Below are 23,823 nucleotides of genomic sequence, written 5' to 3'. Positions count from 1 at the left end.
TGAAAATAGATGGTTGCAAAATGTAGGTCAAACTTCTTAACAGGAATCCTGATTAAAAGAAAAATTTGAAAAAGAACAAATCAGAGCCAAAAAAAAATATTCAGTGCCATCATACTTCTCTGGCTACATCTTCATTCGTGGTAAGAAAAAACACAACACAAACACATAAGAATTCATTGTAAGTTCTGTGAAACGATGGGAAAATAAAGAGAAAATAAATCTAGAGACGCATCAAAAGGTATTTCCATAAATCAGGAAGCTGAAGGCATATAAAGCATACAAACAAAATTTTGAAAATAGTGCAGGCGTTATATTCCTTTTAGAATAAAATAATCCATGTGCTTTTGTTTTTTTGCTATCTTTGTCTACCAGGACTTGACCTACATCTGTTGAGAATAAGGATGGACAAAGCACACTGAGATAAAACAGTGGAGGATTCCATCCCCTTTAAGGTGCATTCAGGTACACGAGGTTCATCAGGTGTATGGATGTGGGTGGTGCTTCTGAAGAAAACAGATAGAAAAGAATTGCAGAATAAGGACGTTTGATTACATAAAAATGTTTAGCTGGATGCAAATTCCTTCATTCAAGTCTCTGTTTTATGATGTTTGCATTTTTGAACTGTTTTTAGATTGTTGCTTTCCTTACAAATATAATCTTGGCATCAACTGAACATGTGGAACTGCTTTGTTATTGCTACTGTGTTTAAAAAAATGCTTATTTAGCAGACGTAATCTAAGAAAAATAAGTTAATAACACGTAATTGCTGTTAAAAGAGGTATTTTAGGTAGCTGAAGCATATTAGGGGGCACATAGGTGAATAAAAGTTACAGTTTTCAGTTAGTGTGCATAAAAGTTGTTCCTCACTGGTACTGTAAACTGGCTACACTGCAATCACTGAAATCTTCTCAGTATTCATTTTGGCAACATAAATGATACCTGTTTTAGTATGTCTAGAGTCCACTGAATATAGTTATCCTTAGTGACAACATAGGATGCTGGTTTCCAGCTTTGTCAGCTGGTGTCCTAGTTTGGTCTTTATCCTGTGAACCTGTCTGTTGATGAGCAGGCTGTGTCTGAGCCTAATTACCCTTACTGCCCTGATCCTGAGCAGCAGATGGATTGAAGATCCATATCTTCACCACCACCATGCCTGATGGCCTTGGCTGCTACTACAGGGAGTCCCCACTGCACCCTACTCCTGAGGAAGCAGCTTGCCCTTGCTGTTCCCAAACACTCCCATGGCTTTCAGACACCTCCTCCATCACCTCAGATGAAGAGGCTCAAACTGCCCAGCTTGACTGACATCTATGAGTATTGTGCACTGGCCTTGTAGTCGCTGTAATGCCCATCTTCCCAGTCTTCAAGCCAGTAGGGTTGGTTTCTTCCCAACCTGACTGACAGCCAGGGATATTGAATGGGCGATGTAACTGAAGACAAAGTCTAGGGCTGACAGCTCTGAAATGGCTCCATGTGATAATGTAGCAACTTGGACATGTTTGACAGTAACTCTGATTGTAAGCAGAAAGGGCAGAAATTTCTCAAAGCTATCTTAGAGGAAATGTAAAAGAAATGTCCTGTTCTGAAAAGATGATTTGGTAAAAACTGGATCAGGAAAAAAAAAAAACAAACAAAAACAACCTGTCTCTATGCATATTTTGAATATGCTGAGTCTGAAAATAAAAATAGCTGTTTGATGCTTTGTGTTCCCATTTGCCCCGCAACAGCATCACAGCTATAAGAATGAACTAGATTTTATTCCTTATGTGCATCTTCAAGAGTTTTTTTCTGCACCTAGCTGCTTACATCAGCTGACAGGGCATGACTGCATAGCAAAGTTTGTTGCACAGCTGTCAGTGATGCTCTAATTTGGCTTCCAGTAATGATGAGGATGAACAAGATAGAAAGAAGTCAGCTTGATTCCTAGAGCTCATGCTGGGTCACTAAGGCTAAATGTTGTAAGAAGAAAATTATGCATGGCAGCTTTGATCCAATTAAGAGCTTAGCCTTATAGTTAACATTAAATATGCACAGAATTTCCTCGCCTTGTGACTTTGTATGTCTGATATATCAAACTGAGAGGGAAATAAATACAATAGAGATTTCATATTTTCTCTATAGTAGGATTTCAAAAATAAATGCCCTCCTAGAAAACGCAGAGGTAAACTGATGAATCTTGTTGCCTATTTATTTGAAATTATCTCATGGGCTATACAGCAGCTTTGAAAGTTTGGCTGCATTTCCATCTCTTCTGTTTAAATGGGATGTCAAACAAGTTCAGCCTTCTAGATAGGTCTACTTTGAGGTTTTTTTTGCCTCCAGGACAGAAAGTAGTACATGTTTTTTCAAAACTACCTTAAAGATCACCTGCCTTTTTTAATTTTCAAATCACTTATCTTAGTAGTTTAAAAATAGTAATGGTAGGGAAAAAATGCCATTAAAAAACATTTTCCCAATTGTATTACTGACTTTCACTTACCAGTGATGCCAGTTTGCCATCAATCAAATACTGGCTTGCCTGCTGACCATTTAAAGCATCTTTTTCTTCCTCCCCTGTTTTTTGTTGTTTGTTTTTTCTCAGCCATTGCAAAAGAAAGATAAATATTCCTTAGCACCAGCCAGGAGGAAAAGGTGAGTACTGCCAAAATGCTATGGTGATAGTGCCTTGTTGAAAACTGTTCTCCCTGGGCATTCTGTAGGATATTCCAAAAGGCCAGACAGTATCAGAGTGTTCTAGATTTAATGAAGTAAATGAGTCATATTCCAGAGTTATGGGGATGATGATGAAACTGATAAGATGTAATAGAAATAAATCAGTGTTGAAAGCTGCCACAGAAGATGCTATCTGTAGATGACATCTTTTAGGTAGGTGTTTTTCCTTTCTCCTGTAATCAGCTAGGACTGTAGAACAGCCAAGTATCTGAACATTTATTTCTCTTCCAAACAGCTGGTAGTGAATGGGAGTGATGAGTGGGATGGAATAGTGGCATTCAGAAACATGGTTCAGCATCACCTTATTTGAAGTTTACTTAGCTGATAGTCTGTGTGATGTCCCAACACTATGCATTAATTGTTTGTAAGCCACTCCTTGTGCCCTGCCAAGAGAATCGTGTTGCCTGGGTCTAGAGCTTCACAGTACAGCAGAAAAACAGAAAGCTTTCTGTTGGAGGTGTGGGGTAGTCAGCTCTCTTAAATTTGGCTGCCCTGTTTTCAAAGCAGCTGGGACAAAACTGCAGTAATCTAGAGCATCCCCTTCAGAAGCTTGAAATCTGGGGTATCGCTTTTTGCCTTTAGACACCCTGTAGACAATTTCTGGTTTTCATTCAATTCTATTTAAGTTAAGATGTCAAAATTTGATTTGCTGATTATTTAAATTGTTTTCAGAAATGCATCAGAAGTCTTATTTGGTCAGTGAGAAACAAGTTCTGTGAAGAACACGTTATCATTAGTGACAAAGAGGATACTGTAAGGAAACCTATGTAATTCAACAAATATTCTAAATTGTCAAATTAACCTCAGAGTCAAAAATAATCCTGTTGGGAGACATTCTTACACTGTTGTTCTGTGAGTTACGGTGAGCTGTTACCATTAATTGTGAGGAACATAATCATTAGCAAAGCATATAAATGATGCATATTTTTGTTGTTTAGATCAGAAGCTGACTACTCTCAAAGCTGCTGAGCAATGTACTGAAGGACTGAGGACATTCATATCGTTTATAAACTGGAGGGGAACAAAAGCAACAAAAAGAAGAAATAACAACCAAAAACTGCCTTGCAAGATGTCATCTTTCCTCCGGACTCAGAGTTTGACACGTTGGTTCTGCTTAAGTTGAAGTTTCTGTTTTAAGCAAATTCAAGTACACATTCCAACTATATTCTCAAATCCTTTGACAGCCAATTGTGTGTACTAAGTATTACTAGAAACGATGGATAATTACAAACACTGGAATGTTGCAAGAATTTTTACTTCAATTCCTAGGTGTCTTTCCCAGCAAGATTCTGCTTCTCAGCAGGAAGATTTGGGAGTACGTGGTCAGAGTAAGTTTCTTCATGTCTTTAAGGTTTTCCCACACTGTCTACTTTGTTTTATGTTCCATCTGTGGCTCTATAGCAGCATGTGCCAGAAAGATAAAAGAATAAATTTTCCATGGACCCATTGTTTCTAATAGGATCTTACCTCTGGTTTAGCTCTTGATTCTTCACGCTTAGCATTTTGCGAGGCGCTAGAAGCCAAATTCCTTAAGTATAAATGACATCACAAGAAAACTGGCACATTACAATGCAAATTATTTTGTGCATTTAAGGAAATGTATCTATAGGCGTAGTTTGTTTTAATAGTAAATTTCCTGTAAATTCTGCTATTTTAAGCAAATTATTGTAACCCTTTAAGTTATTGGAAAATAATGTTTGACATATCCTAATTATAACTAATCCTGCAGTTCAGAAGCTGCAAAATATGTTCTCGATAAATGAAACCTCAAGTTCACATCCTAAGCTTTGATTAGACATTGGAGATGAGGGTAGAGTTCTTAAAATTTGTGATCTTTGCTGTGTTCACACAGAATCAGGAACTGACAATCTGTAAGAGACTTCCACTGGATTAATGTCATGAATCTGCTGCTACAGTGAAGAATCCTGGGAGTAATTATATATATATATAATAAATATATATATAATATTATATATATATATATTATATAATATAATAAATGTAGAGCCATTTGGCCTGCCATCACTGCAAGGGAGATGTGCATTTTTAACAGGTAAGACTAAAATTTTCAATTCAATAAAGCCATCTATATCAATGGGCTGGACTTTTAAACCAAACCACTCCATCTCACCAATGTGATAGACTGATGTCTCTCGCAGCTCAAGTGGTATATTGACATTTTTTACTGATATTTTTATTAATTTATTATTTATATATTTTATTAACATTGATATTTTGACGTTTTGTGCTTTGTGTTTTCCTCTTCTATTTTTCTAGTTGCAGTGTAGCAGTAAGGAGAGAGTGCTGCATACATCAGAACAGTGAAGGGCTTTGCTATATTCTCTTCAGTGCTCAGTTTCTAAAATCTGTTACATAGACACTTTTTCCTCCTTTTCTGGAGATTAAAAAAGAATTTGTGTTGTTCCACATCAAAGGAGATTGAAAGTGTGAACTTGGATTTTTCTCCTCTAATTGGAAAGTATAAATGCTGCTGTCTTATTAAATAATTCATGTCTAAGACAATGATAATCACAGTGTGAAACAACCTAATACCTGTTACTCATAGTCTTGATTACACGTAGGTATTATTTTCTTATTGAAAATTCATTTATTTATTGGAGAAAACCCTTAACGTAATCTGTTTGATTTTTCTGTAATACCATTTTTGCTATCTGTTTCCCCTCTCAGAGATTTTTAGGTCTCAGTTCATGTATTCATAAATCCCATGCGAGTTCTTTGTTCGCATGAGGAAACAGTACTGAAAGTACTGGATGATTTTGGAGCACCAAAACTACCAAAGTAGAAATGACAGTAGAAACTGCCTTCTTAAGACAGATTGGACTGGATGGCTTCTATTTTCCCATTTATTTCCCTTGATTTTAGCATTTGGACAGAAGGAGCACAGATCAGATCGTATCAGTGTGGTCTTGAAGACAGAATGGCCTCTGTCCATAGGAAGTGTAGTCTCAAAGAATTTTCTGATGAAAATGATCTTCAAATGCAGGTATTTGCTAATCCTTTCAAATCTTTTGTTGAAATGCAGGGAAAAAAAAGCCATGCCAGTAGGAGCCATCATCAGAAGGGTGCACACCTAATGCCTTTATTGTGGAGCTGAAAGGTAGCTGCTGGAAACTACTTTTCCTATGTATAGAAGTTCTGGGAAATCATATAAATATGCTTAGCTTTTAATCTAACATTTGCTTGCAACTGTAAAAACATTTCCAAACTTTTAGAGGAACTCATAGTCTGTAAAATACGATTTCAAAGTAATAAAAGTGCAGAAATATATAAACATCAATGTAATTAAAATAAGCTTTCCTACTCTCAGAATGATGGGAATAGAGGGAGAAGGTATTTTCAGGCAGTTACATAAATTTGAAAAGATGACTGCAATAAATAACATTCACTTAACAATACCATGCAGAGGGAAAGCTTTCATGGTGTGCCTGCATATACATGCATTAAATGTAAAGTAAAATCTGGAGAAAATAATCATCCATGATCTGTTCATTGTAATGCTAACAGAAGCAAAACAGCCCTTTCATGAGCACATTTTTAAACAGACTGCAGTGACAGAAGGTGCTCTGCAGCCCTCTCCTTCCTTTCTGAATTCATGCTAGGCTCCCATCAGCATCCTTTGCATTCAAATGACACAACTGCGGGTCTTGCTCACTCCTCACTGAACGCTCAGCCTGATTTCCTTTTCCTTTCCAGCAGTCACTGCGCTGGCAGCATAAGAGAAAAACAGAAATCTGAAAGACCGTTTTGTTTCTTTGCTATGCAGATTGTTGCAGTTTACTTAGCACAAGGTTCTGCAGTTCAGGTGGCTGGATAAACAGGAATGGCCTGCAGCAAGACCTACAAATAGGATCAAGATACATTTTTATGATTTCTGGGCTCTTGTCATTGTCACAGTTATAGATTTGAAAGGCTGTTCTATGTGTATTTTCAAGATCGATTTTTACATTGAAGCCTTTGGAAATGCAGCTTAGGCAACCCTTGGGCATCTGTCATTGACAACCATTTAGGTGAGAGAGGACATATTGATCTGTTAATTGAACAATCATTGCCCCATTTTTGTCACATATATCCTGCTGTCACTGCTCTTACTCTGTGACCTGAAACCCTGTTTTGGTGAACTCATAACCTTAAAAGATCATATAAAAGAAATCCTACAAGCAAAACAGCAGTAAAAAAAACGAGTGCTGCAGAAATGACAGAAGCACTATACATTACACAAACTCACCTGGAAATACAGCAAAATCTACTTTAAGATTTAAATTCCAGCAAGAGAACGTCAGTGATGATGAGACCTGCCTTTCTGACTTTTTCTAAAGCAGTCAATTTCATTTCGGGGCCATTGCAAATGATGTTCTGCACAGCTGCACTACATCTTGAAGTCTCAGAGATTTTCAGTTCTTCCTTTAACACAAGATTTAAGCTAGACCTGGTCAACGTTTCTAATGCTGACCTATGTGTTTTGTTATTTTTCTTATAGCTCTGAGAAGTTTTTATCTCTAGACTTTGGCTGGCTTGTGGACAAGAGAATATTTGACCTTTAAATTTCACTTATTTCTTGCTCTTCCTTCCTAATGAACATTTTCACATTGCTTTTCTCTTGAAAAGGGAGTGCAAGGTGATGTCTATGATCAATTACTCGCAAACTGGAAAGACTGTTGTCAACCTCTGACATAACACTTCATCCCTATCTGAGGAGTCAGCAACAGATTTCGACTGTCACCTGAAGGTAACTGAAAGCTTTCTCATTCTAGAGGTGCTCTCAAAATCTTCAGGACTGAAAATTGCAACTTTTCCATAATTTGTTCCAGTGAACTTCCATTTCAGTGAATTCTCCCATGAACTTCCAGGTTTTCTGATTTCTAAATTGCAATCCAGGGCAAATAGAAGTTTAAAATACTTTCATGCTATCTCCTTCACCTCCCTTCTTCTGCCATGTTCTTCTTCTGGTTAAAATGTTAAAATGGGATGAGAGAGTTGATGCTAAAAGATAGAGTCACACTGAATTCAAAGCAGGCAAATAAAATAATAAAAAAAAAGCTTGCATATTTATACTTCTTGAGCCAAGTTTTCAGTTAGAATGAAACTTAGTTCCATAAGATTATACCAGGTGTGCAGGGTGAGTTATGCTTGTGCCCCCTGATTTTTGTTCTCCGTAAATACAGGTAAATTATGGATTTGCACTGACTGAATAGTCTCAAAACATACAGGATTTTTAAAGTGTTCCATTCAGGTTTTCTATTAAAATATTACAGTCAGCAGATTGTATCAGAAAGTAGAATCTTGCAAAGATCTTACAGTTTGTATGGCAAAATAGCAGACGTAGTCTGCTTTTAGTTTCAGAGGTGGGAAGATTAGTAAAGCAGCAGCTAATAAAAGTGAGGCAGTACAAACAACAGGACTATTGTTTTGTAATTGATCTTCCTCTGGAGCTAATTTCAGGCAAATGGTAGATGTGTGAGAATTGATCATAAGTCCAGGGTGCCTGTGTGTCATTCTGAGTGCATGTTCTGGAATAGATTGCACTGATATTTGGACTGGATGACCTTGTAGGTCTTCTCCAACCTTGGTGTTTCTGTGATTCTGTGATGTAGAACAATGGTAGTCATGCTGTTTCTATTATTTGAAGGTATTTTCAAGGCCTTAAATACCTGTTTCAGCTTGTAACAGAGTACATTGGTGGTATGAGTTAAAGGAATTACTTAAAAAAAAAAAAGATAAATGGAAAGTCCATTTTAAGTTTACCCAGTCTAGTCAGAGAAGAAAAGCTACTCCCTGTCATCAGAGGTAGGATGAAATATCTTTCTTTGCACCCATCCAGCTTGCAGTGCTGCAACTAGGAAATTGTCCCCAGGCATTAGTACTGATATTGAGGAAAACACACTGCTCCTCAGGCTGATGTGAAGAGGCCTCTCTTTTTCCTTAGTGTTTCAGCTGAAGGCTGGGGTCCATCAGTGAAGTGCTTCAAGTTAAGCAGTGTAAATACACCTTCCTCTCTGTGCCACTAACATAATAGATGACTTTCATTTTAATATTATGCATTAGCCAATGAAAGACTCACGCTGACTTTCACGAGATTGAAGACAAAAAATATTTTTTGGGGGGAAAAAAGAAGACTGCCTAAGGAAAAAGTAATTTCCTTTGTCTGAAAAACAAAAAGAGAAAAATGCTCAAATTCGGGAAACGTTTATTAAAGCTGAGCAAATGGAGCTCACAAGAAGAGAAAAGGATGAATCTGTCAAATCTTCTAAAGGAAAGCAGACACGAATCCTACATAGTGTAAGTACATACTTATTTATGTATATCTAGCACTCATATGTGTAGATAGTGAGACTGCCAGCCTGCTCCAAATACGCTCTATTCTGCACAGCCATCCAGGAGCAGCAAAACCACCAGATTATTTAATGCTAAGCACTAATGGCAATCAGAAATATTGATAACTTTTGAGAAAGAGTCATTACTTATCCCCCCCGAGTGATCTGGTGATTCCCTTGTAACTAAAATCGATCTTTTTCCCCAAATCAACCAGACCTTTTTCTGACAGATTCTGCTCTTTGTCATGTGCTGCTAACCTGCATGCCAAGTCAGTGTTTTATTAAGTGTGGAGATTGGGGATTCCAGTGTGATTTGTGAAGAAGGATAAAGCAGTAGATTCACTCACTCTTCATTCCTTGAAAAACCCAGAACCAAGGACTGTGATGAGTGCAGTTATCTATTTTTGTTACTTCTTATACTTACACACAGCTCTCATGAAAGAAAATTATAGATTTATATTTGTTTTCTAAAGCTTATATTAAGACATTCTACATTCAGAAACAAAGCTTCAGACAGCCCTGTTTATCTTCTAAAATACAAATGCACTGAATGAATATACTGCCATGTGTTTGGCTTTTAGGGAAAGTTGGAAATTCAGTCTTCCACAGAAGACTGCAAAAATGAGTCACTCCAGATGGAGTATATTACATTCCTAATTAAAGAGCACAATACAGTACTCCATGTATTCAGTGCTCTTAAAAAAACTCACTGGCATAAACATTATGCTGATGGGTCTATTGTGGGGAGAACCGCTTCTGATGGTGGCTGTATGTGCTTGGGTGGATGGAAACAGTTCTCCATGTTTCCAGAGAAATCCAAATCGTCTCCTGGCCTCCACTTTATTCCATTGCTTAGAAGTGGAACTGAGCAGTACTTAGGGAATTTAATGGGATAAAGGCGTAACTTTTTTATTAAAATTGATATCATGCACAGAAATACGCAGCCTTTCGCTCCCTCCCTATGGGATTGGGGAAAAAAACCATAAAACTTGTGTGTTGAGATAAAAACTATTTACTAGAACAGAAGGCAGAAATAGTAGTAATTACATATTTGTATGTATTTACAAAATGAGTGATGCACAATTCAATTGCTCACCCCCCACCAAGGTTGCCCAGCCAGCTCCTGAGCAGCAGCTGCCCCTCTGCCTAACTCCCCTTAGTTTTATAGTGGTTTTTTTTCACATGATGTCATACGGTATGGAATATCTTTTTGAATAAGTTTAGGTTAGCTGTCCTGGTTCCATCCCTTCTCATCTCCTTGTGCCCCTGTAGGCCCCTCGCTGGCAGGACAACATGAGAAGCTGAAAAACTGAAACCAGAACAGACATATATAATCTAAGTTTATGTTCTGTCTCTCCTTCTGAATATGTTTCAGTGTATTTAAATACATCTGGAATGGGCTCCGCAGGGAGGTGGTTGAGTCACCATTCCTGGATGTGTTTAAGAACAGTTTGGATGTGGTGCCCAGGAACATGATTTGGTGGAAGGGTTGTTAGAGTTAGGGTAGCATGGTCAGGTTGTGGTTGGACTTGATGATCTTGGAGGTCTTTTCCAACCTGAGCAATTCTGTGATCTGAATTGTAGCGGGCGCTTGAGTGACATTCATCCATGAATAACCTGATACCTAGATAACAAGGTATAAAGCCAATCTCCTTTCTTCTCTCTTGTTCAGTTAATATTTAGTATATAAAAACTGCAAAAATTGCAATGAAAAAACAAAAAGCATCTGCCCTTCTATATCCTGGTGTACATCCCTACCCTTGATTCGGGCATGTTCACTGTGAGACCACAACAAGCTTTAGGACTAGACAAGTTCTCACTTCAAAATGGATTCCCACTGCTTTCAATTTTATCTTCTTACTAGACATCACATCTCTGCTGAAATTAGACATTCACATTTCTTTTATGCACACAATGATCTGCATCAGCGGTAACAAAAAGCTTGATTGGTTTGTTCGACCAGATTCATTACCCTGCATGGTGTCTGGTCTAATTTCAGTCATCATTTTCAGCTTTTGTGAAACAGTCATATGTACCTGATTTAAAGCCAAATTTTGTGAGCAACTTGAATTTAGCATCTCCTATCACACTGATGAATTCCCCAGCAGAAAACTCTTGCGTACCCTAATTTGTAGGTAGGATTGTGTCCTTGTAAAGCACTCTGCTGTAATCAAGGACTTAAGGTCACTGTCTAAACTGAAGAATTGCTATCAGTTGAAATGGAATCTACATAACTGAGAATTTAAGTATACTGCCAATTGTTATGTTGTTTCAATTATGGTTAAATAGATTTGTAATGAAAAAAGTGAATTCATTGTCTTAGATGGACAAAATGAAGAAAGTATCCACTAGCACTGGTAATATTTTAGTTTTGCTAAGTGCACAACTGCTAACGTCAAATCACTTTAATCAGAAAAATATTCCACTGTTGTGGAATTCACTGTTTTGAATGCAAGAAGTGGCAATTTCTTGTGTTCTGCAGCTCTATAAAATGGCCCATGCCTGCCTCAGTTCTCCTATGTCACCATAGGAGGTTTGGCTGGGCTTAGGCACAAGGGTCTCTTGAAGCCTCTCACAGCACATCTCTTTCTTGCACGGCTCAGGGCACTCCTTAGCCTTCTTGAAGAAGTCCACGACACTTAGGCACATCTCAGTTTATCTGCATCCCACACAGTGTTTTAGGGCCCCTTTGCCCTCTGGACGATCCATAATCATGTTGTGTCAGGTTTTGTTCTGGGCATGGTAAATGTATTTGCCATGTATTTATGAATTTGTATTTGTATGACAGTGTGTAAACGGCCATCAGCCCATCAGAGACCACGATGAGCACATGTGATTTGACATAAAACAGCTCCTTGCCATAAAACAGTGGCTACTAGCACTCTGTCAATCGTTATCTTGTAATAGCTCTCCCTATCCTACTTTGGTGCTACAAGCATATGGAATGTCTAGCAGGTGAGCAAGCAAAAAAAATAGTAATAAAAGAGGGAAAGAAAGGCGACTATCCTAAAATAATTACAAAAAGGTAATGTACCACATATGATTTGAATAAATGATAGGTGGTAATCCTGTTTATTTAGAGCAGCTATTTCTGTATAATTATTGCTATATAAAGCAGGTTAATTGCTGTTATAACTTTAGAAGTCATTGGATGACTGTTGTCAAAATCCTTCAAAAAAGACTTTGAGTTAAAAATTAATTATCTACGTATTGAGTAATTTGCAAGATATTTCTGGCACAGCCATTTACTGTGATAATTACACAATATTTCTTCCAAGGTATAAATAGTTCAAAGTTTGGTCTTCTGTGATAAACTCAGACAATTTTGAACTCGGCTTTGTTTGTTCTGTGTCTTAGAAGCATGCTTCTTGAGTATTTCAGCAAAAATACCAAACAGTAATGATTTTGTTCATTATTAAAACCTCAGAGAAACTTCTTTTGACATGATTTGGATGAAAGGAAAGAATTTACTGTTAGGATGGTCAGTGATAAGAACAGCAAAGTGCTCAAGGATGATACAGTTCATGTTTTGTATGTGGAAAAAGAAGCCTAAGACTGGAGGAAAGAATGGTGCAGTGTCAGGGAAGAGCCTAAACCAGAGCTACGGAGAATTGAAGTTGAAATATTTAGAGTAGGAGAGTAACAATTGTAGTAGACGAGGCAAAAATACATAAGATGAAACCATAGGCTGGTGTTAGAGTTGAACCAACAGAGCAGGTTATAAGGAGAAGTTATAGATGAGTTGGCTACTATTGGTATCAATTTTTCCCTCCAGAACTTAGAGCTATATCTAAGACTCCTGAGCCTTGCCATGTATTGGCCAAAACTAAATGCATACCAAATCCACGGGCAAAACTTTTCCTCTAGGACATATCTGTCTATTTGAATGCCAGAATTCCACAAGAGGTCTCTGACTTTTATGTGAAAATAAAGCTGTCGAGGAAGAAAAGTTAAAGGCTCAGAAGTAGAGTGGCTCATGTAACCCTAATTTTGCCATTTGAACAATGCAGGAGTCATTGATTGCAAGATCACAGCTCATTTTTTATCTATGAGACATTTTAATCAGGACAGAAAGTCGACCTGCTTATAGGACTTCTTTTCCTATTTGCAAATTCTGGAAAGAGCAAAGTAATCAAGCAGGATGATAAAATATCATCTCATGCTTAAGACAACAAAATTCTGTTGAACTGAATCCTAACTTCTGCCACAGGGTTTCTGCGTAACACCAGTTTGGTAGATTATTTTTTGAAAAGTTAGATATTCTATGTAGTGCTATAAGGCTCAAGGGGATTGAAATAAATTTGATTTCAAGAATTGTTTTTATTTATGTTCATAAGCCTCACTGTGAACCAGTCCCATGCACTAACTTTTTGCTCACGTGTGCCCACTGCGAAAACCCCTTTTACCATTGTAGCAAGCAACACTGGGATCCTCATAAAAGGTCGTATGACATCATGTACTGGGGAAAAGAAAAATAACCTACTTAATCAGACCAGGTGTAAAGTATTATTGCTAGTCCTATCTTCTGGTCTTCAAACACTTCCAATGTAGAACATTTGCCTTTTAAAGCGTGAGAGGCATCTGAAACTTCTTATCTAAGTATTCATTCTCTCTACAGGTTAATGCCTAGAATTGTCCAGTAGGTTAAAAGATCAAGAGTTAAATCTGGCTTTGAAACAATCTTCAGGAAGCTTCTGCTGCACACATGCAGATATCATACTTATGGCTTAGGGCCTGCATCTATGTAGTGGGATTAAGATAATCCTGGTCCTCGTACACAAGGTGCCATGGTGAATTAACTGCTTTCTTATGTGAAGCACACCAATACTATGGTGATAAAGAACACCAGAAAAATCTTCAGTTCTCCCTTCAGAGAGTATTGGGACAATGTGCAATCTACAAAGCATGGCATGGCATAGAATACAACATGCACAAAATAACAAATTAAGTTTGTAATAGCAGCATTTGAGCTTCTTTTAAGCTGACATTGCCTACAGTGTGAATTCTGGCCTTCTGCAACCTTAATGTTCTTTTAGCATTATTTATTCAAGGTAATGTTTTTATAAAAGTATAAAAACACTTGCCCTGTGTGCCCAGGTAGCCAAGAAGGCCAATGGCATTCTGCCTTATATCAGAAACAGTGCTACCAGCAGGAGCAGGGTGGTGAATACTTAGATTCAGCTCCATCATAAGGTTTTGCTTGTGGCCCTGTCTCAATAGAACTGCAAAGACTGAAACAGCTTCTGAATATCGCACAGCAGCATTAAGATACAGGGAAAAGTAATGACTTGCAAGGATCCTGGCTGCTTCATCAACAGCTGCACTTAATTTGCCCTTCTTTTAATTAGAAGTGCTTAAAAACCTATCAGCTGACACTTCTAATTGACAACATACTCTGTGATTATAAACTGATTAAGCTCTGTGATCTCATGACCCTTTGTAAATACTTCTGTCCCCTTTTCACCATAAGTTAGTCAGAATTATTTCCTGTGCATCTATGTTGTTCAGCTAAATTTGAACTCTTAAACTCAACTGCCCATTCATTATCATTATCTAGTCACCACAGCAGTTATTTCTGTTCGTGTTTCTGTATTTACTAAAGCAGTAAGTCTGATTGAATTTGGCCTAAAAAAAGCAACTAGTGTTAGATTTCTGCTAGCAAGCACTTCCTGAAGTACAGTTCCACAGAAATATTGCCCACAGGCTTCCAGTTGCCTATCTGCTCAAATATGGATAAACTGATACAGCTTGAAGTAGCTTAAAAGCTCTCTCTTAAAACTAGCCAAGACAGCTTCTCAGGCAACTCTTTGAATGCCAGGCTTCTTTGGGTAGCTTTCATCTTATTGAAAGAGGATTACATCTAGCCCCTTTTTACTGAGAATATCATAGAATCGTAGAATGCTTGAGGTAGAAAGAGACATCTAGAGACTGTCCACTTCAGCAAGGTCAGTTAGAGCAAATTGCTCAGACCTGTGTCCAGTCAGACTTTTGAGTATCTTCAAAGGTGGAGAGTCCACAGTCTCTGCTCAGCCCGTTCCAGAGTTCAGCCAAGCTCAAAATGCAACAAAATATTCACGTGTTTAAGTGGAATTTCCCTTATTATGTATTGTTATGTTCATCAGAGTCTGTTTCGGGTGGATTTTGGTGGATGCTGGTGGGTCTTAGTGCTTTTGAGAACAGAAGAGCATCGGGCCACTTGCCTGTTACTTCAAATCAGAAAAGCATGTTGCCATATGCTTTTCTTCAAATATTGTGTTTTCACATCAGTGGAGGTTTAACAGAAGGCAGAATTCTCAAAAATCTCAATAAATGACGGCCCTAATTTTTGAAAGAAACCGAGTTTCACTGAAAAAAAATATGAAGTATCAGCCTTTATATGGTGCAGTGCAACTTCTACCCTCCTGTTGTAATTTCATGCAAATTAATTTAGTATGCAGCTAATCTATAGCTCTTATTAATAAATATGAATCTCCTACATCCTCAGTTCATAGAATACAGGCATTTACATTGAGGAGCCATTGTCAGAAAGAAATGCTCTTTCCTAAATACAGATTGTAGAATTTCACTTTTGTAATGCAAATCTGAGACTAAGCAGATTGAAGGCCAGGTTCTGAATATAATTATGGGCACTATAATTAAGTCATGAAGAATATTGATTTGAATTCACACAGAATCACAGAATCACCTGGGTTGGAAGGGACCTCAAGGATCATGTAGTTCCAACCCCCCTGCCTAGCAAGGCCACCAAACATCCACATTCAGATCAGGTTGCCCAGGACCCCGTCCAACCTGGCCTTGAACACATCCAAGGATGGGGCATCCACAACCTCCCTGGGCAGCCCGTTCCAGGGCCTAACTACTCTCCTTGTGAAGAACTTCCCCCTAACATCCAACCTAAATCTTTCCTCCTTCAACTTTGATCCATTTCCCCTAGTCCTGCTGTTGTCAGCCCTTCTGAAGAGTTTACTCCCCTCCTGGGTGTAGGTTCCCTTCAGGTATTGATAGGCTGCAATGAGGTCGCCCCGCAGCCTTCTCTTCTCCAGGCTGAACAAGCCCAACTCCCTCAGCCTGTCCTCATAGGGGAGGTGCTCCAGCCCCCTGATCATCTTAGTCGCCCTCCTCTGGACCCTTTCCAAGATCTCTATGTCTTTCTTGTACTGAGGGCTCCACACCTGGACACAGTACTCCAGGTGGGGCCTCACAAGAGCCGAGTAGAGAGGGACAATCACCTCCCTCTCCCTGCTGACCACCCCTCTCCTGATGGAGCCCAGGATCCCATTTGCCTTTCGAGCTGCCAGAGCGCACTGCTGGCTCATGTTAAGTCTCTCGTCCATCAGGACCCCGAGGTCCTTCTCTGCCGAGCTGCTCTCAAGGACCACTCCTCCCAGCCTGTACGGGTGCCTGGGGTTCTTCTGGCCCAAATGCAAAACCTTGCACTTTGCCGTGTTGAACCTCATTAGGTTCACCCGAGCCCAGCCCTCAAGCCTGTCGAGGTCCCTCTGAATGGCATCCCTTCCTTCCGCCGTATCAACCGCACCACTCAGCTTGGTGTCGTCAGCAAACTTGCTGAGGGTGCACTCAATTCCCTCATCGATGTCATTAATAAAGATGTTAAAGAGCACCGGTCCCAAGACAGACCCTTGGGGGTCATCTACATTCGTAGATGTTCATTTCTGATTTAGTTTTAAACTTCTCTGTAGGCCATATTCTTTAAAATTAATCTTCCCTCTCTCAGAGATAATCCACAAAAAAACCAATTTGTAAAAAATAACAATTTTTAGAAGTTTTTTCCTTTCTCTGCCTTCTCTGTTGCTGCCATTTTATTTTATTTTTTTTCCTTATACTGGTGTGCTTTCCCATTAAGAGAGTTTCAATTTAGGAAACAAAGTCCTACCAAGAAACATAAGCAATACTTGTATAATCAAGACTAATGGCAAATTGCAAAACACCTCAAATTTTTATAGTAAGCTTATTCTTTATAACTACAAAAAATCTTAAGAAATGGCAAGCTATGTTGCAAATCCTACTGCAGAAGAGAAGACAATGCACAATTCACGGTATCTCTTAATGAATTTTGAATTTGCCTGTACTACATCTGTTTTCTTTATACAAAGCTGCTGAAAATAAAGGTTACAATTATATGGTAAAGGAATGCTTGAAACATTTCTAGAGTGGCAAAATACTGAATATCTAGAACAAGGATTTTCAAATCCCAATCCTGTCCTTCTTTACTTTTCATCTGCCTGCCTGCCAAAGAGTCCATCCAGATTGAGATGAGTGAATACTGTATGCTGCATTGTTAGGTTGTAGGGTTTACATAAAAATTGGTTTACTTGAAACACAGCAGTAGAAAAGCTTCATCAATTTAGCAAGTTTGTACTCTTGGAATATTTAATAAATGCCTAAGTTAGCTTCTTGCAGGAGCTGCAGGGATGCAGAATGAAGATTTGCAAGTAGACTCCATAAAGACCCTAGACTCGGTGAAACCAGAAGCAGAAGTCCAACAAATCAAGTTTCTTGTAGAAATACTGGGTAGATTTTTACTTGGTATTGGATAAAAAAATACAAATTTCACCGTTTTTTACCCCTGGGTTTTTACCCCAGGTGCCCAGTCTTGAATACAATCACTGCACTGGAATTCCCAGTTTTCATCCGTGTTCTCTCCTGCATAGATCTGATGGGCAATAACCAAGACCTGCTCTATTTTTCCTTGATTGCATTATGAGCCACACTGGATATTTGACATTTTTTCCTGTTTTCAGAGGCAAAGTTGTATAAATTACTCCTGTTTCTTGCCTAAATACGCTAGGACAAGAGATTAACCTTATGAGACCTTCACAGCTCACTCAGATACTAGCTGAATTTGGTCCAGACAACTGCATTTTACACACGGAGAGCAATCCACTAGTCCTCAAGCCAAGAGAAAATGTAGGAAGTTAGGCAATAAGCAGCAGATCTGAGAGACAAGTGAAGAAATAGTGAACATAAAAGGAGAAATTAGACATGTGGAGTGAGTTGACTGAAGACATTGATACAAACATTGAGTTTCTCTGTTTAGAATCATTACGTGGAAACGAAAGATTTGTATTACATGCTTTATTGATTATGGCAAGAGGTTTAGCCTTTAAAAAGTGAACTGGAATTGTAAAGGAAGGCTGATTTTATAATCTTAAATTCGTAATGCTAAACCAAATATGTTGAGCTTAGAATAGCATGAAAAGAGAGCTCAAATTTTAGGTCTTTTTCAGGATTCTCCAGTACTTGCTGAGACAGTACTAAAAAAATTAAAATAAAAATCTGTTCTCGTATTTAATTGTTTTCAATATCCCAGAATAGAACACAGAGGACATCTTATGCCAATTTTCTGACAGTCACTTGGCACAGCAGTAAACTCTCACTGGTTTCTGAATAAAACATGTGCCCATCCTGTAGTTCTCAAACTTCACATTGTGTGAAGTGCTACAAATTTAATGGAGAATGTTATCTGCACTCTGTCTGCTTGCCAGGGCTTAAGCTAGTTAAGTAATTTTTAATTCATTTTTTACAACATATTTATTTGTATCTTTATATTACAGCTGAGGGGACTCTTTAGAAATTCCCATCTCTGAAAAACAACGTTGTTGACAGCCTGTATGTGGTCAAGAAAAATAGGGTGAGTGCCTTTTAATACCAGAACAGAAAAAAAGAAGGACCCAACCCTGCTTGGAAAGAAAAGGGAGAAGCTGGGACAGAAACAAAAAGTTTGCATTTTCTTTGGGCCCATAGAGACTAGGTGCAGAAGCCAAGTATACAAATTCTACAATTCCTAGCTCAACTATAAAGCAAGAAGATTTCTTTATTGGGAGTAATGGCAAAAGCAGAATAGCCCTCATGGTCTCTCGATCTTCAGCAGCCCCTCAGAAATTCAGGTCTTTCAAATCAGAGCTTGACAACAGGCCTAACAAAGACCATTACCCTGTAATGCAGCATAAGTTTTGTAAATGTTAAAACTCCTACCATCACTTTCTCTATATCCCTCTTTGCTCAACTACCGGCGTGTGGGTCAGAACTTTGTTAAGCACTTTGAATGTCTTATTGCTACAACCTCAAGGAAAGAGATCACAAAACTTCAGGTCCTCCTAGTGCTTCCTTTAATTCTTTTTCTGGTGGGATTTCCACCCAGGTGACTCCTCTGACTACAATTGCATTAACGTCTTACAGAGAAAGCCACAATTTGTACTCATGCACAAATGTCTAGACAGCTTTTCAAGGTAACACACAAAAAAATCTTATGGGCAAAAGCTAAATCCAGAATTCCCAATACCTACCTACACCTACAAATTTATTCCCATCTAACGTTGAAATTTGTACTATCATCTTTGCTTATTAGTATTACTTATGTACAGTTTGATTTTTGCTACATCTTCTAGAAATTAGAACATTTTCATGTCTAGAACATACAGTGTGAACACACTAACTATAATTAAAATATTCCCAGAAATGATCAGTATGACATGTAAGTCTAATTGGAATTTTGATCTCCACAGTCTATTTTCAGAATATAAAGAAATTTGCAGCAAAAAGCAATACACTCATCTGCAGCAGGAGCTCCAAATGACTGGGAACCACTCATGGATCACAGAAGCACACAGAGTCATAACAAGAACGCATCTAACTGAGTCAAAGCATAGGGCAGACCGGATTTGCAACATCTGTTTACAGACTTCTAGCTTTTTTAAAACCTTTGGACAGCAAGACCCTGATAAAGCTTTATGGAGGTGAGTAGGTTGATTTGTTAGATTGATTGGAGTGAATTCAGAAAAAGGTTGTACACTACGTCCTCCCTGCTACACTCTAACACCTTCCTTCCCTATCAACAGTCTCCTTTGACCTGGCCTTGCAGACAAGGCCTTGCACAGGTGGACAATGGGCGACAGGACTGATAACCTTCTTGCTAAGACAGATCAACAACCTCAAATCTGTCTCAAACTTGGGGGTCTAAAAGAACTGATAGCAGACATCTGGTTCAGCACCTGAAGATCAACTGAGCACGTGCCTGAAAAGCAACCTGTGACTATGAGTCAATCACCTTACCCCATAAATAGTGAGCAGCAGGTGACCCCCTTTGAGCTTCCCTGTGTAGCAGCTGGTTGTGTGGTAGCAGCTTCTCTTGAGCAGGGACACCTGTTGTAAGTACATCTCTACAGAAATCCCTTATGTCTTGATGTCAAGATGCCTTGCCCTACAGATCTGCAGAAAGTGACTAATTGTTTTAGGCTTTGCTAGCTTTGTTAAGATTGTACTTTTGAGTGTATGCTTTGTTGGCTTTGCTAAGATTATATCTTAAATCGATAGTGCATGTATAATCCCTCAGATGTAAACCATTGGCAAAGTCTAGGGCCAGGAGTAGAGTCAGCTCTTACTTGTGTGTTTCAAGCTGTTCAGAAAGCAAGGGGGTCTACTATGAAAGCTATGAGTCTATGGGAGGGTTTCCTGTGTGTGTTTCCACTTTCTAAGCAGTAAATGATGAAGTGCATCCTTAATCTTCAATTGCTGTTAAATCTCTGTGTTATATCTACATTATGTCAAGACATACATTCTTGCTTCTCTCTTAGGAGTGCAGTATAGCATAATTTGTTTCCACCTGTGAAAATAAAGTACTTGACTGATGCTATCAGTGATAGAAGGCAGAAGTTGGAAAGGTCTCTTGAAGGAAAAACAATGAAAGTGAGTCTTATACCAGTTGATGGCAGTGTTCTTTGTGCATGTAAGCTGGAACCTCATGTAGAGCAAGAATACAAGTCATCAGGCTTTCTTACTGTCTCAGAGCAACAAGATCTGAGATCAAACAACTAGCAGTGAAGGATAAATGGCATGAAATTCAAACTTTGAATGAAGTTCAGTTTGTATGTTTTTCCCTGAAAAAATAAAGTATATGCAGTCATGTAAGGAGAGTGGAGTGGTTGGGGAATTAACTACAGAGAGGAGCTATTTACTTCTTCCTGCAAGATGAAAGGCAATTGCCAATATCACTGTCAGTTTTGAAAGTTTGTTTTGTCCCAAGACTGGCACAATCACACTTAAAGAATTTGAGAGCACTCTGGAGAATTAATACAAAAGTATTAATCCATTTGAATGGATGTCTCAGGATTCAGCTTCTTCTCCAGCTCTGTGTTTACGTTATGCAACATCGTCACAGTTTGAGAGACTCAGAAACCCTGGACAAGGTCCCTTACATCTACATTTAAGTTAGCAAAACTATCTTTGGTATGCAGAAGCTTTAACCAAAGATAATGGAAGAGAGTCAAAACAAGGAAATAAGTGCTGCACTATTCAATGAATTAGTCAGTAATATTGCAGAGAGTGAATTAGATTGCTTAGATTGGTATGGTAAGAGAAATCTGAGAAATAATAAAGCCTATTTTAATACTGTTCTTAAATACTGTATAGAAACACTTTGCCTCAGCTCATGTCATTTCTAGGACTTGTCAGAACATGACACTTTCTTGTTATGGATGATATGAAGATTGAAGATATTTGCCATTTAAGCAATAAGAAGGCTTTTATTTGCACATTAGTTTTCATTTGCCTTTTCCTAAAAAGTAAATACCAAAACACTATGCTAAATACCTATGTAGATATGAGTATGGCAATGAGGCTGTCCAGAATAGAACACAAACTGGCCATCGAAGCGCTAGCCCAAGGGGGAAAAGGTATTACTTCAGTCTGTAGCTCTGAATGCAAGAGGGAATGACAACCCTCACTATTCTGGAACAGCTGGAAGGAAAGAGATAAAGCCCTTGATACAAACAAGTTTAAAAATAGTTACGTAAGGTAACAAAACAGACCTGTGCTGATGAAATGGGTGATTACTGACAATGACTCAGATGCTAATGCTATAGACTGCATCTCTAAGGCACAGGCAAACATTTAGGCCAAGATAACTTCCAGCTTACTCTTATCACATCGAATTAGCAGTAAAAATTTCCTGGTGATTCTTTTGCAGAAAGTAGAGAATATGAATCTGAGGGAGATAAGTACTTTGTATTTAAAACAACAACAACAACAACAAAACTCTTGCAAGGAGGTTGTTGGATGGAATATGTGGATTGGACAAGGCTCCAAAATATTCTTACTCTTGGTGTTGCTGGTTTTACTTAATGTCTTGAAGAATGAGCATTCTTACATAAGGGAATATTACATTACATAAGAGAATAAAAGTCATTCATGCTACCTTGTCCAGGTGAATCTTAAGGATGGGGAAGAAGTCTGACAACTTGAGATGTTACTGCACGAGGTAATATTTCAAAGCCTGATTGAGTAGTAAAGAGCAGCAAAAGTGGAAAGAAAGAAATAATACAAGCTGCAATACACAGGAATAGTTTGTACTTATTTATTCATACTGAAATCAAGGCTATCATTCCATCAATCAGTTCTGAATCATAGAAGCTGAAGAGCTTTCCTGATCATGAGACCCAGCCAAGTCTTCAAGCTTATTGTGTTTGGGAACAATGTCTACTGGGAAATGCTGCAAGTATGTGGATGATTGAAGAAAAAAAATTCTAATTCACAGTAAAGTATTATAGGTCATCTGAGCTGAACATTTTATTTGGTCTGTTTTTAAGTACTATCACTTTTCTTTCATCTTTGTTTGCTGGCAGGAAAGAAGTTGAATATAATGGGTTTTCTTTCCAACTTCAAATACAGTTGTCCCCTGAAGTAGTGACTCACAATAGTTGATATGTTAATGCTGCTGCTTATTCATGCACCATGTCATAAAGTGATGGTACTTCTCCCACCTTCAGAAAGGAAGGAGTGATTCTCCTATGAATATAGAACCCTTCATCAAAACCAGTGACCCTCAAATTCATAGGACAAAATGACATTGTCCACGTCAGTGAGATGTCATTTGTTATTTCTTATTATATCGTTAAGACAAGCACCAAAACTGCTCAGTAAGTGCAGTCAACTGACTGTCCTCCCCAAGTAATTACATCACTGCAAAACTGTTAAGAATAGAAGTCTTGATGAAGATGGAAGAAAGCCCTGAACGGTTTCAGAGTTGCCAATCTTTTACTGTCGTCACTGCTGACACAAGAAAGGATTTGAAAGGCAAATTTTGAAACGGTGAAAATACAACTCGTAATTTTAGCACAGACTTATATAGAGACCTTGAAATTTACTTGGACAACTTACTCTTAAATTCTAGGGGAGTTTTAAAGATGGAAGACTTGACGCTTTTCCTAGACTTCAGTCACATATTTTTTCCTTTGGAAATACACACGTGCAAGGCACCTGAATTCTAGACATTCCCAAACTACCCTCAGACAGCATAGGAAAACTCAGTTTGATGCTGAGATGAAATATTGTCCTGAGTACTAAAAGAAGAGCTAGAGCAGTGCCATACACAAGCAGTGCACCCCACAGGTGTAACTAAGGTATTTTTTGTCCTTGGTTGGCATGGCTTGTCACTTCTGACTGTGGGAGATCTGTGGTGGGTTGTCTGCCTTGGGTAGGCATATCAGGGCCTTTTCATGTTGTAAAACTACGACAAGGAGTGAACTGATAACAACGAAAGTGCTGTCTTCCTCTTGTGCGTTTAATAGATAGCATCACAGTAACATTCCTCATTTTCTACGACATTCTGAATATGGTTGTATTACATTCTAGATAACATGGATGGAGATAAAGCTCCCACAAGCATACAAGCAGGCTATCCAATGTAAAAGAATGTAGAAAATTGCTGATCAAAAGCTCATCATGTGGTATAAAGATCTGAATGTCATCTTTGGTAGCTGAG

The 23,823-nt window shown here is 38.4% G+C and overlaps 2 long non-coding RNA genes across 2 annotated transcripts; both read left to right on the top strand.

The window, feature by feature from the left end:
- The first annotated feature begins 370 nt into the window (after positions 1 to 370).
- LOC128084406 (uncharacterized) lies at positions 371 to 4,656 on the top strand. The gene is made up of 3 exons (XR_008208522.1): positions 371 to 462; positions 3,651 to 4,040; positions 4,565 to 4,656. It is a non-coding gene; the product is annotated as an uncharacterized LOC128084406 (long non-coding RNA).
- A 943-nt stretch (positions 4,657 to 5,599) lies between these two features.
- On the top strand, positions 5,600 to 18,696 carry LOC128084405 (uncharacterized). Its single transcript, XR_008208521.1, has 4 exons — positions 5,600 to 5,830; positions 7,339 to 7,459; positions 8,843 to 9,009; positions 18,620 to 18,696. It is a non-coding gene; the product is annotated as an uncharacterized LOC128084405 (long non-coding RNA).
- The last annotated feature ends 5,127 nt before the right edge of the window (positions 18,697 to 23,823 follow it).

Source organism: Tympanuchus pallidicinctus, unplaced genomic scaffold (assembly GCF_026119805.1).
Source record: "Tympanuchus pallidicinctus isolate F22 unplaced genomic scaffold, pur_lepc_1.0 scaffold26, whole genome shotgun sequence".
NCBI classification, from domain to species: Eukaryota; Metazoa; Chordata; class Aves; order Galliformes; family Phasianidae; genus Tympanuchus; species Tympanuchus pallidicinctus.
The sequence above is the reverse complement of the archived record's forward strand: the minus strand, read 5'-3'. Positions and strand labels throughout refer to the sequence as shown.